The 14,773-nt window shown below is 33.1% G+C and overlaps 1 protein-coding gene across 3 annotated transcripts in view; it reads right to left on the bottom strand.

Moving 5' to 3' along the window:
* Positions 1-13,402, bottom strand: part of LOC123691048 (disintegrin and metalloproteinase domain-containing protein 33) — a 403,256-nt gene extending 389,854 nt beyond the window's left edge. For all 3 annotated transcript variants that reach the window (XM_045635246.1, XM_045635247.1, XM_045635248.1), the window contains exon 1: positions 13,249-13,402. The gene's annotated coding sequence lies outside the window, so the exon portion shown is untranslated. The remainder of the gene's footprint in view (positions 1-13,248) is intronic.
* Positions 13,403-14,773: the final 1,371 nt, after the last annotated feature.

Raw genomic sequence — 14,773 nt, 5'->3', positions numbered from 1 at the left:
TCAATCTTCTAATATCCTAATCCCCGTCAAGTGTTCTTACTACTATTTAGATTTTGTTTATTCTTCAAGTAAAACCAATTGGAATAACATTTAATATTTGTTTAAGTTATTATCTGGTGCACCTGAAAAATCCATTCCATTCTCTTAGGTTTAATAATTTATTTATACCTCAGTGTTGGGTTCATAAGTACTTCTACAATAAATCATAGCCGATACAGCAATATACAAAAGATAGATTTATGTGATATCATCAAAAGCAAAAGAAAGGTTTGAATCGATTTCATCATAAGATAGAAAGCTTACCTACATAAGTCTTGTAATCAAGTAGAGTACATTAATCTATAATATAAAAATGAATCGCAAAATGTGTTGGTAAGCGCATAACTCGAGAACAACTGAACCGATTTCGTTAATTCTTTTTTTATTACATTTCTTGAAGTACGAGGATGGTTCTTATGGAGAGAAAACGTAAAAATGTACCACGGGCGAAGCCGGGGCGGACCGCTAGTTATTTATAATCATAGACTATTACCTATTTATTTAGAATTTATAAACTGTGTTTCATTTAGCTATGTGTTAAATAATTTGATGCTACAAAAGCGCTCTCTACATATTTCAATTTTTAAATTTTAAAGCCGATTAGTTGATTGAATTTACCTACCTGCCTATATTATGTTTTAGTTTAATAAAAAGATAAAATTCACATATTCTGATTATAATATACAATATAACAACTTCGTATTAATTATCGTCATTCTTATTAAAAGGGTGTTCAATATAAAATCAGGGAACGCTAATGAATTTCTTATCACCGCCGCGCAATAAATAACAAACAAAACAAATTACTACAAAAACAGCTAAACTTGTAACAAATTGCCGGTTCCGTAATAATTATAAATAACTCCTCAAAATTCTGGCAATTAATCATAATGTAAACAATATCAGGCACCGGTGCTAATAAAATAATAATTAATATACAATCACTGGGCCATTAGTTGGTAACAGTTCGGAATCGAATAAATCAAAAGTGGGATCTGTTGTTAATAATTGATTCGCTGAGTAACATCCGTCGAGACGCACATTCGGGGGGCGAAGGGTTGATATCATATCGATTTGGCAGGTGACATTTGGTGTCTGCTTCAATTTCAGATCAAATTCACAGGCTGTAGGCTCGACACACCCTGTATATGCCCCGGGTTTATACAAACATTTGTTACATGTGTTTGTTTTGGGATCATGATCGTTCCATCGGTTCTCTTTGACGAGTATGCTTCTACAATCCCATAACCTATGATATCACATGTATGCACACAAAATGTATTTGAATAACAGCTGTTGCTTGAGCAATATCGAGATGAGACATTCTTTTTCATGTCTTACTTTGTGCCGAATTTATTACGATCCGTTAGAGGGTTAAGGCGAGATTTTCAGAATTTCATTTTTATAATAGATATTGATTATGTTTTATGCAAAATGTGTTCTTACTTTCTTAGTTTAGAGATGATTTTCATGCAGTGTATTAAAAAAACTTGTTCATAATCATGAGTTTACTTTCCACTTTATAATCTTCTTTCAAGACTAGACTTTATACTTCTTTCAGGCTTGAAGAAAAACAGATATTGTATAAGTCAAGATTACACTAAAATCATACAATCAAGGCTAAGCATATGCCACCACACTCAGGTACGCAACACGCCGGCCAAAACACAAAACCTCTTCATATTGAAAATTTAGTAACTCGATAACAATCAAGACCGCACAATTGAGCGGCCGGAATGTCCGACTGTGCAGCGAAATTGTACATAAAAGACAATTGAAACTGAAAACAGCACTCTAATAAGTGCGAATGGATAAGAGGCGAGCTTCGCCAAAACGCAGACAGCCAGTTCTCGGGGAGTGCTTAAAAAGTTTAATTTTATGACTTAACCACTTTCGCGCGGGTCACCAGCAGGTTTTTTCGGTTGCGTTTTTAATAATTCCGCCGGATTTTTGCTCAGGGAGATATTAGGGTATAAATAGTCCAATCTGAAACTTCGCACACTTCTTAACAAAGCGCCGTGGGAATTATAAATATCGCGGAATGTTATTAAAGTTTTGGTCGTTCCCTTCCTGGGCCACGGGGAGTGCTATTGGTCGGGACAAATTAGCCGACCAAACAGGTTTGAGAAATCAACGGTGGCTGTAAAAATATGTACCAGAGCTGTATAACTTCCTTAACTTTATATTACTGGGGTTTTAATACAGTCATTTATCTTTAATCTTGACTCGCTTGACTTTAGAACCGTCTAGCGGAGCAATGTCTAGTTTCGACTACTAAAATGTTCACTGAGAGATACGAACATTGAGAGATCGACTCTTAATTTGCTCTACCTTATCTTTGGATATTTACCACTAGTAACAAATCGTTCGATTTATGTTTATTATATTCTTTGGTATTATTCAGTCATTTCCAATTATCACAAGGAGGAATTCCTATCAGATGATCACAATGTGATAGTTTTTTTTACAGAACATCGATAGGTATCTAATGATACATATATTTCTTTACTATAACAGGTAAGTATAGTCAACTTATATGCAAACTTTTTACCCTTATATTAAGTTCATGAGATTTGTACATGACCTTATTGTATACGAGAATGCTGTTATACTATGACCACGTAGCTTATTAGCTGCTAAACCAGCCTTCGTGCAATAATAATTAATTCCATACGGTAATTAATAGTCGTTTTTGACATACGAGTCGGTACTCACTAATTAATATGATTGTGCTGGACCAATTTCTATAGATTTTAATGCCGTTAATATTGTGTTGTACGATTATTTATTTTATTTGAAGATCTATGTATTTGTGTATTATTGTGTTTAATTAAAATGATTTTATTGAAAAACTAAAAATAACATACCGAATAATTTGCAATCACCATATCTCGTGCGATATAAAAGAAATATTTTATATATTACATTATAGATACGTATAATATTCATGCGATCTCTAATCTAACATAATATATAATAACCTAGTTTATAAATGGAAGTGTAGGTATCTTAAGTCTCTTAAATTTAACAACCGGCTCTATCTCACGAATCCATAATCACCATCTCGTCTTTTAAATCATTCAAACATGATTATATTATAATCAAAAAGCAACACTCCATCTTATCCGTAACAAAACAGTAGTAAACTAAAAATAAATTTCTAGGCCAAAATGGAAAGTGTCTAACAGTGAAAGCGAGCGGCCCCGCCGGATATTATTAGTGAATGCTATTAACTCGCGTATGAACGAAATCGCAAATAGATTCAGAGCTACAGAGCCCTTGATAGCGGAGCCTTGACGAGAACGTTGTAGATATGATTTATCCTAGTTCAATTTATTTGAATGTCACTACATTTTTATTAGTCTACACTTGTGTGTGTTGCAATGACTGCATTTTTACATGTTTTATTGGTCTACACTTGTGTGAGTTGCAATTGGTATTTACGAGACAAATAGTGAATTATGCACTTTTTTAAAAAAAGATGTTGTATTAAGATAAGATGTTATGTTAAGATTTCTTTTGTTATGTATGATTTATTGTGTATTTCAAGCTTATTTTGTCTAAACTTGTGTGTGTTGCTCTATTTACCAGATGTACCAAAGAACCAATTAAACCTATTACAAAATATCACGAATTTGTGATTCTTTATCACTTTATTCAACTCTAAAATATGTAATATGCAGCTTATAAAACAAGTAATAATCATATGTTTATAAAAACAAAGTTATATTTATAGTGTATTTTAAAGTCAGTCAACAATTCCGTTGATCAAAAAGTATTTAACATTGAAGTTACATTAAACGCTGGCCACGTGATCTGGTTCCGAACGAAAATAGCCATGGTCGTAGACTTGAATGAAAATATATCTAATCAATGCTATTTTTATACGACAGTCCATTGTTTTCACTACAGATTTTATTTAAAGACTTGCTTCTCTCGTCGCAAAGTACGTCGTACTTTCGTTCTTCGAATGAAAGTATTTTTTTACTTGGCTCTGAATTATCCTCTAATCGTTGTTAAGACAATAAATTTGAGTTTATACATGTCGCAATTCCTTTAAGAAATATATACAGTATAATGTATATTATGATGTTTTAAAACAGTTCCAAATATAGAATACTAGCTTTCCACCCGCGGCATCGCCCGCGCAGTCAAAGAAAAACCCGCATAGTTCCCGTTCCCGTGGGATTTCCAGGATAAAACCTATCCTATGTCCTTTCTCGGGTATCAAAATATCTCTATACCAAATTTCAGTCAAATTGGTTCAGTAGTTAAGGCGTGATTGAGTAACAGACAGACAGACAGACAGAGTTACTTTCGCATTCATAATATTAGTATGGATTAGAATTCAGGTTAGGAACGATCTCTAGTTTTTTTGTAAAACAATCCTGAAAACTAGGTACTAAAACATTTTTCAAAGAAGTTATAATATTATTTCGTTATTTATAAAATGTTATAATATCGCTAGGCAACACACATCAACTTTTTCTCAATATTCTTTTGGATCTTTGAAACACTTAAAACTACCTAGTCGCCATTTAATTCATATTTGTGAAATAGAAATATGTAGATAAGTGGGTCAAATATTGAATAAAAATGATTATCGTTTTTTCTTTCAAACAAAACCTATTGAACGGCTTAACTGTGTTGTTATTATAATATGTACGCTTCTTTTTACCACATGATATGATAACGGGGATATAAAGCTCTTTAATAAATAAACAAAGCGTATTGAAACAACTATGTGAACTCGTAAACCCTAATCCAAATTTCACACTTTTTCACTAACCAAAACATTTACACTCACGCAAATAAATCGCCGTCCACACAATAAACCCTAATGTTTTGAGCAATTAACTGGCACATAACACATCCTATATTATATGTTATACGGATTTATAGCCGACAATTTGATATTGATTGCTCTGACGTCACGAAAAGGGGCGCGCCTGCAATCTCACGTCACAGCGATGGCAAGCCGTACGCAGAACGGTGCTAACGTCATATTTTATAACTGTATTGCATTGAACACACGGGCGTATCTAGCTAACACTTTGTTACGTAATTTAAGTATGTAGTTTTGTTGTATGCAGACACTGGGCTAAGACGTTGTTATCTGAGTGTTAAAGGAATTTTTGGAGGGAAATTTAATAAAATAAAGAACTCATCTTCTGAGCCTTTTATGCGTGAAATTTACGGATTGTAAAAAAGTGAAATATATTTTATTTGAAACCTAATAATGTAAATGTGATTCATAAGCTTTATCTTATATGACGAGGGATTCGGTAAATTCCATCGTTTTAAAGCACACAGTAAAAATGTGATTGTAACCATATTTTGTTTAAACACCCTTGTACTTATAGAATTACCCCATAGTTGACGCATTCAGTTCGTTCTTTGCATTTTACACTATTGTGTACAAAAATAAGAGAACCTCCATGAATAGCATGTTTCCTAAAGTATATACTTTTTAACTCATCAACATTTATTAACAACATTTATTACTTTTTCTGTCCCTATGTCCTTTGGTAGGCTTTAATCTTGAAAACTACACAACCGATTTTGTTGCGGGTTTTTTTTTATTAGATAGTGATTCAAGAGGCAGGTTTTAGTATATTATTTATTAGGTTTTAGACAAAGCAGGCGAAGCCGCGGGCGGAAAGCTAGTAGTTAATAATTCATGACCTATATAACTATACTTCCTGCTAACTAAGCAAAGTTCCAAACTCCCAAATCTATCCATTTAATGTTTATACATTTACTTGACTAAAAAAACCGGCCACAAATTCCACACACGTTTAATAATTCACCTATACTTCTCACAAGGAAGGTTTTAGAAATGTATCGAGCCCCTGGGAAACCTAGAGCCACACTATACATAATTACCCATCCCCATTTATTAATTGCATGTGCTGTCTTGTGTTAACAATGTGCATTTGCCATGTGGCTTTAAAAATGACCCGGTTACACAGATTTTCGAGTTCAGATACGAATATGCTAGTCTGCTATTCTTAAGATTTAATGAAGCTATATATTGTAAGGTAATTGTCTCTGTATTTTCTCCAGAGAATATAAGACAGATTCGTGCGATGAAAATTATAGTAAGAAGTAATGATTATAATGTTATCTTATTTCCAATATTTAATGTGTAATATCTGATAAAGATTGAAATTGGAAAGAATCCATTTATAATGCAATTACTGAGTAAAGCTTCTATAATAATAGAAACGGCTTGTAAATGTTATGTATACTACTGCTCTATCTAATTGATACTTAGTTTTTATTAATATTAATTGTTTAATTTAGTCTCCACTAAAATTTCAATTTAACTAAAACTTAGAACATTAATAAAACATGTTTTCATATTTATCCCTCATTATATTTCTATTTAATAAAAAAAGCAAAACAACAACACCACCACACCGTTCAAAAATCCTAAACCGTAATAATCAAGTTAAAAGAGTAATCAATCAGACGGGAGTTAAAAATCAAATACTAGGGGTGCAGAAAGCGGGTCAGGGCGGGCGTCACGGTGACGTCACTGCACTCACACGAGCGCACTATTCCGCCTTTAATTGTACGAGCGTTTTGTTTTGACTTTAGTGTTTTTTAATTATTTAAATATCTCGCATTATGCGCTGCGAATGTTGCTAATGTTTTCGCGTTGAAACTGTGTTTTGAATGTGTATTGAATATTATTCAACTTGATGTATGTGTGTGTGTGTGATATTTGTTTTGTATCATTCTAGAACTTTTTAGAATAAAATATCAAGCATAAATAACCAGCTAAATATAATGCTGATACTGTTTGTGATGTGTTATAAAAAACATTAAATAATAAAAACTTTATAGCAAAAGAGTCGGATCTACGTAAACCGCTACGCCGTAGCACCACTCCGTAGACTTAGTAGGTTGATCACATACAATATTAAAACAAAATACCTTGTGATTAGTTTAGTTATCTAGATGGTGCTCTTTTATGCATCTCACATATTTTTATTTTAAAATAACTCTCAACATACAACAACAATCATATTTACTCTCACTACTTAAATTTTCCCGGGTTAAATTTACTACACATATTCAAGTAAAATGAACCTAGAATGAATTTAAGTTCTTCAATTATCTTCAATTGATTCGATCAGAACCCAAACACATTATAAACATAAATAAGCAAAAATAAAATCTCACAAGACACAATTTAACCTGTACAACCTCTACATAATAGTTCAAACAATTGAAATCAAATTTCAATACGCAAGTTCAAGATCGCGAGCCTCGAAAGGCTGTTAACGTTTTATAACATTTGAAACGTCTAACAAGCTTGCAAACCAAAGACAATACTTTGATAAAAGGCACTAAATATTTTATGAGCTTCTCTGACGTCTGTACTGAATTGATTCCAACACGATTTATTCGATAGCATTTGGTTTGTGGGCTTGGGAGGAACGTATGCCAAAATTGCTTGTGACGCAGCACTTTTTTGACTCCACAATGAAATATAATGTTGCAGAAATGTAGATGTGAAATCTATATTCGGATCGTTGAATTTCTAGATACTTCGGTGGCATCGTTCGTTCGTATTCGAATGGATTCTTAAAAATTGTTTAAAAGACAGAATTTTAAGAGTATCTTTTAGGTTATTTGTTGAAATTGCATATGCTTTTATATTCCTTCATTTCTTTTACACGCAACTTTGAATTATAATATTACATAGCAATTACGGACTAGCAAATTCCAAGAATAAAATATATCTTATGTCGAGTTTACATTTGTATTCTTAAGCAACATTTATTCTATAAATCAAGCATTTTCATTTAGTAATAATTATATAAAATGTATTTAGCACTTAAGGGTATCTATCTTGTATTCTTAAATCGATTAGTTTATAAGAATGTATATAAGTTTATACTAAATAAAAACGGTGAGTTAACATTTCATTAGCACCTGCCCCAGTAAGGGTTATGGGCCTTCGATAAACTCATTCTCTCGTGTATATCTTGACATGATAATCTTACACAAAACATGATCATATCTTTACTGAATTTTATAAAAATTATATTCGCTTTTCATAGTGAATAACGTAGAAAAAATGTATTTAATAAATATATTTATTGTTGTTAATATTCATTTTAAAATATTTAATTTTCAATATGCTTATAGAATGTGTCTTATTACAAATTCAATATTCCTATATTATGTAAGTGATCAAAGAATTTTACGAAACAAATTCAAGATACACCCTGATCCATTATTATTGTAGTAACATTACAAAAAATAAATATCACCATCACGACGTCAATTACGAGAAACTAATTGTATTCTAATCGAATTCGAATAATATAAATAACGTCCCACTAATAGAGGTACACTATTTGTAATTTGTAAAATGATGAACACAATTTGATGACGTCAAAGCAAACCACAATTCTTTGAACAGTCGTCGGGAATAGTTTAATGTATAAGGGTAGATACTCCCTTTGTTTTACACCATTTAGATAATGGTATTGCATTTTAAGACGAACGAATTTCTTTCGTATTCAAATTGTTCTTCAGACGCGTCCATTAAAATAATTCCTAAGAATATACACACTTTGATCAATATAATAGGCTTTAGAAATACAATTGAAGAATTGGAAAACGATAATGTAAGAATACATTACCGTTCAGTGTATTATGTTTGATGTAATAGTTTTATGTGGTACTAGCTTACCGCCCGCGGCTGCGCCCGCTTTGTCTAAAACCTAATAAGTTATATACTAAAACATTCCTCTTGAATCACTCTATCTATTAAAAAACCGCATCAAAATCCATTCTGTAGAAATTTATAGTAAAGTTTGATATATCTTACTAACACGCTCTATTTTAATTGAGACAATGAATCATACTACCTATATTATTTTTTATATCTGTTTCTGTGCTTAGTTGATAGCTAGATGCAGATTAATTGTTATTACGTGTATTCTCAGCGAATCTGTCCTTTAATTAAATATATTTTATAGTAAAAATATGCCCTTTTTGACGTGACAACGTCTTGTAATTCGATAAAGCCGGCTGCACGCCCGAAAAAACATGACTCATGCGGCGTTACCTCGCTCTGAGGCGTTCCATGTAAGGCTTGAAGTGCAAGCGAGAGCGCGGAAGCGACAAAGAAGCACAATCGTTGTCACGTTCAACTATCGTCAGTAAACCGACTTTACAGACAACCAATTTTTTTTTCTTACCTTGAACCTATAGATGTAATAATAAGGGAAGAGACTGGCTGTCTTAACACAGGTTTATACCTAGGAAGAGAGTAAACAGTAATATTAAAATTGTATGATTGTAAAGTGAAATAAAGATTTATATATTTATTTAATAATAATAGTACCAACATTTATTTTTATTGTTAACTAGGTTTCCGCCTTCGGCTTCGCCCGCGCAGTCAATTGCAAAGAAAAACCCGCATAGTTCCCGTTTCCATAGAATATCCGGGATTGCGCCATTGTCCCGGGATAAAAAGTAGCCTATGTTCTTTCTTGGTAAAATATCTCCATACCAAATTTCATGAAAATTGGTTTAGTAGTTTAGGCGTTATTGAGTAACAGACAGACAGAGTTACTTTCGCACTTATAATATTAGTATGGATTCTTATCGGAATTTGTTTGTAGAGTTTAGTTAAAATATTTGGTTAATAAAAAACACATAATGTCAATCATTAAATGAAACCTAAAGCATGTTCTAATAATTCGTTTTCATATTAAAATTTCTGAAATAGCACAACTAGCGCCATCTGTTTGGTTTATGCTAAACGACTATTTTTTTCGTGGAGTTACGACGTACTTTATGTACATATATAATTTTAAACAATATAAATTAATAATTAAAGGTATATTTAGGCTAATAATATTAATAGCCAATGCTAGTTCTTAGATATATATACCTTTAAAAAATGGTATGATTCGTTGAAGTGTTTAGAGAAAATGAAATAAAAGTCTAACAAAATGAATAACCAATTCTAAAATATATTGTTCATGTATCGTAAAACAAAGATCACATTCTTAGAAATATATAAATGGTATTTTTAAAGGAAGATGCGTCACATGACATCTGTACGGCCATAATAAAGCTGTCACTTGCACTCATATAGGATACTCGCTTGTATTCAACTGTTCCGCTAAAAATAATTTAATTTTTATTTTTCTTGATAATAATTTATTTTTTATTTTTCTTGATTATAAACAATAAAAATATATTACAAATGTCACTATTGAATTTGTTAACTGTTTAAAATATTAACATGAACATAAATTTAAATAATTTTGTAATTAAATGTACATAAATTTCTTTAAAATGTATAAGTTCTTAGAATTAAAACAAATAAAAACAATATAGGTTTTATGTTTTGTTTTTAGGGTTCCGTAGCCAAAATGGCAAAAACGGAACCCTTATAGTTTCGTCATGTCCGTCTGTCCGTCTGTCCGTCTGTCCGTCTGTCACAGCCGATTTACTCGGAAACTATAAGTACTACAGTGATGAAATTTGATGGGAATATGTGTTGTATGAACCGCTACAAAAATATGACACTAAATAGTAAAAAAAAGAATTGGGGGTGGGGCCCCCCATACATGTAACTGAGGGATGAAATTTTTTTTTTCGATGTACATACCCGTGTGGGAAATCAATGGAAAGGTCTTTTAAAATGATATAAAGTTTTCTAAAAAACATTTTTCTTAAAGTGAACGGTTTTTGAGATATCAGCTCTCAAAGTCGTAAAAAGTATGTCCCCCCCCCTCTATTTTTATAACTACGGGGTATAAAATTCTAAAAAAAATAGAGGTGATGCATGCTAATTAACTCTTTCAACGATTTTTGGTTTGATCAAAGTATCTCTTATAGTTTTTGAGATAGGTTGATTTAACTGTAATTTATTATATTTGCTGCTACGGAACCCTTTGTGCGCGAGCCCGACTCGCACTTGGCCGGTTTTTATTTATCATATTGACAAGCTTTTGATGATCTTCATTGACACAATTTTACAAACATACTTCTAAAATTATATTCATGTACTTTGATAGAGTAGTTTTTCATGTCAATAAAACTATTAATTACACTATTGTATCTGGTCTAGTACTAGCCTATATAAGGCCTTGTTTCCACTTGAGCATGCTCAGGCGAATGAGCGGCTCATTTGGCCGAGCCGCTCAAGTGGAGACGTCTGAGCACGCGCGGCCCGAGCATGCTCAGGCGTCTCCACTTGAGCAGCTCGGCCAAATGAGCCGCTCATTCGCCTGAGCATGCTCAAGTGGAAACAAGGCTTAATACAGGCTTTGTTCCCTCTTGCTTAATAGATTAATGATAATAATTAATTACCTAGAGCATACTATACATAATTAATCTAAAAGCTCTGTTGTACGTTCTACATTAATATTTATAAGAATTTATTAATAACAAATAATTGTATATCTGTGTTCAATATTATGCTACCAATTCAAAGACATGATTAATTAATTAAATGTATTTTTTTAAGCAGAAGCAGTAATTACTACACAGAGTAATCATAATATTATTTATTCAATAGATGAAAAACAATATTTGTTGTTTAAAATTTTATATTAAAGAAGCAATTTTTGTCCTCTCTGCTCCATGCATTTATTTCCAAAAGGCACAGATAAACAATATCGTATTCTTCAATTTTTTTGACATAGACATTACCATAGACATAATGTCTTAGTTCAAGAAAATATACAACACATTTCGAAAGACTTCCACTTAGCATAACGTCGCGTGGTATGGTAAAATTGATATACATTTGCCGTATACAGATTATATTCCACGCGTTTTACTTTAAGACCTCCTAATGTAATCGCATATGTTATTCCTAATCTACATCTCATAACCTTGTTATGTAATTCGCTAAATTGTATTTATGGTAGAGATTTTTGATGTAGAGTCGTCAAATAAATGTTTGTACTAAATAGATATATATTTAGTTTAAAAATCGTTTAATGTGGTTAATAAAGTTGATTTAGACATGTCTTTAATCTATAAAATAGCAGAAAATATGATCGTGAAGCAAGATTGATAACCTCGCAGTTGCTCTACCATGTGATAAGCACATGATAACTTGTGAATGCTATATAAATAAAACAGCCCCGATGAATAAGATCGACATTTATTTTCCCTATACATATATCCACACACGATAAAAAACAAGCTTTATTTCAATTAAATATGAATGCATAAATCGTCATAAAAACATTTTCGCATAGCCACGTGATCTCCGTGTACGCATTCAAAAACGAAGATGTTGTCGGAATTAGGCCACAGATCTCTTGAATCCAAATTGCGGCAACTATATTCTCCTAATGTCAAGCTATTTTATACAGGCGGTCTATTCTGAAGGTGATATCTTTATCCAAAGCCAGCTCATTAGCACCAACCTCTTAGCTCAAGGGTGTGACAAATAGGTTGGTAAAGCACGCTAGTTATAGTAATTGGTTCTAGATACATTTTTATGACATTTTATTCGAGATAAAACGCTGGTTTGTGGTGTTTATATAAGGTTGTATAAACAGTTGAACTGATGATGATTTATTGACGATAAAACAGCATAAAACGGGGCGTACAATAAATATATTTTGTGCGATGAGTCGAGCTGTTTTCAAGCTACTTTACCACTGATAAACACGTGACTTCGACAGGAATTTATAGTGTGAAACTCAACACCTTAATTTTTCAGAGAAATACGTTTAATTATTTCATCGAGAGTAGAGCCAGCAAACTGTGTCAACGTGATCACATTTCTTTTCGCACTTAATTATTCGCCATTTCCATTTACCTTTCGTTATTATTTGTCTCCACGTATTCAGAGTACGATACTTCTTAAAGCGAACTTGACACAGATTTTAGGGAACCTACGAGCAAAATACGTGTATGACGTACAAGCGACATTTTAGAGGTCCATTTGTCATCAGGTAACGAGGCCTTTTCATTCCAAATGCATATCACCACCATAATGAGCATTTCTATTAATCAAACTGAGACAACATCTTCAATAAATAAAACTCTACACATTTTAAATTTCACCCCAAGCAAACGGCGTTAAAATTCAATCATATCCATCACAGGTTCAATGAGACATTCCTTATCTTACAACTTACGAGATTTGAGATTAGCATAACGATTGATTGATGCCATGTCGCGTGACAAATCGTGTCAAACGGTTACCTTAGCACTGCAAAGTTGCACATGTACAGACCGAAGCACAACACGCCAGGACGCGACCACTAGCACTCAGATGGCAGCACGAAGCCGCTTGCACGTGCACGAGTCGTGCAGCATGGCCGTGCGTTGCGCGCGGCAGGTATCGACCGTGCGCCGGCCCGCGCCGCCTAGCGACTGACGCGAGAGCGTTGCGCGCGCACCGGCACAGCTTCCCACCCACCCTCCACCCCCAATCTACCCGGCCCGAACAAACAGCCTGCCAGAGAAAATTTTGCAAAACTCTACTTTCTTTGCGCACGCCCTAATCTATAAATTCAAATTGTTCACCCGTTCGATTCATGCGTTCATTAAACTCGGCTTAATTAAATAAAAGTATAGGTGTCTGCTGAGAGCTGTGTTTATTTTCGGTTGCGTCCGGTGCGTTCCCGTCGGCATGGCAACGGACCCCAGACGCGGGCGACAATCGACGAGCGCGGTGGAGAGCGCCGACGATATCCGAGCGCGCCCTGAAAACCAACCTAGGTGCACCTGCTTTTGGAAAAAGCCTTGATAGATTACCTGCGAACGTGATGTTATGCGGGTCGTAATTATTCATGCTGCATTTTATACGCTCTGCTTTTTAATTATGAATAATATTGAAGTTCCGTTGCGGTGACGGCTTTTTATGTTATTTTTCAGTTGAGTCTATTCTGAATGTATTTCATTTTTTACATTTATAATTGTGTAAAAAGAATCATAAAAACTGTACCATATTAACAATGCGCTGTTATTCCTGCTTGTTATTACGGATCGTAGCGAGCTCGTAGCAAGTGCTACGATAACTAATGTCGTGCTACGAATAACTCGTTAAATGCATTTCTGAGATGACTCACACTTTATCTTCAACTATTTATTGCTGTTTTTTTTTCGCAAAAGGATTTATCGTTGGTGATTTTATTAATGCTGTAAAATTTATCACAAAACGTTTAGAACTTGTTTTATGTAACATTTAATAGTTTTCATAAATCTTAACGTTCATTATGTATTCAGTTATTTATGTATATCGATATAGTCATACAGATTAGAATTAAGACCTCATGGCTGACATTATAATAGGGACAAGACACGTAACAATTTTTAAAAATTACATTCAAATTACTAGGTACCTAGTTATAATCTCACAGTAAAAGTTAATTGCTTAATTAATTTAAATAAAATGGTTATAAGAAGTAATCAAATATTTTTTTTATATATTTTAACAGTAACCCCATTTATTTTCATTTGTCTATATATGAAAGTTTTTCATAGAACGTTGACAAGCAGACATCGCATCGTTAGTTTATTATAACAAGAGCGGATTCATTTAATTGCACGATAATTAACATTTGACAAATATCTTGAATGTCAATTGTTGAGCGTAGGGAAATTCATAATTTTTGTTCAAACACGAAATATTTTCGTTGACACACTATCGACGTCAAAATATCTCAAGACAGAATACTTATATCCTTGACTAGCTGCTCCGCGCGGTTTCACCCATGTGGCTCCA

This window comes from Colias croceus, chromosome 4 (assembly GCF_905220415.1).
Source record: "Colias croceus chromosome 4, ilColCroc2.1".
Taxonomy (NCBI): Eukaryota; Metazoa; Arthropoda; class Insecta; order Lepidoptera; family Pieridae; genus Colias; species Colias croceus.
The sequence above is the reverse complement of the archived record's forward strand: the minus strand, read 5'-3'. Positions and strand labels throughout refer to the sequence as shown.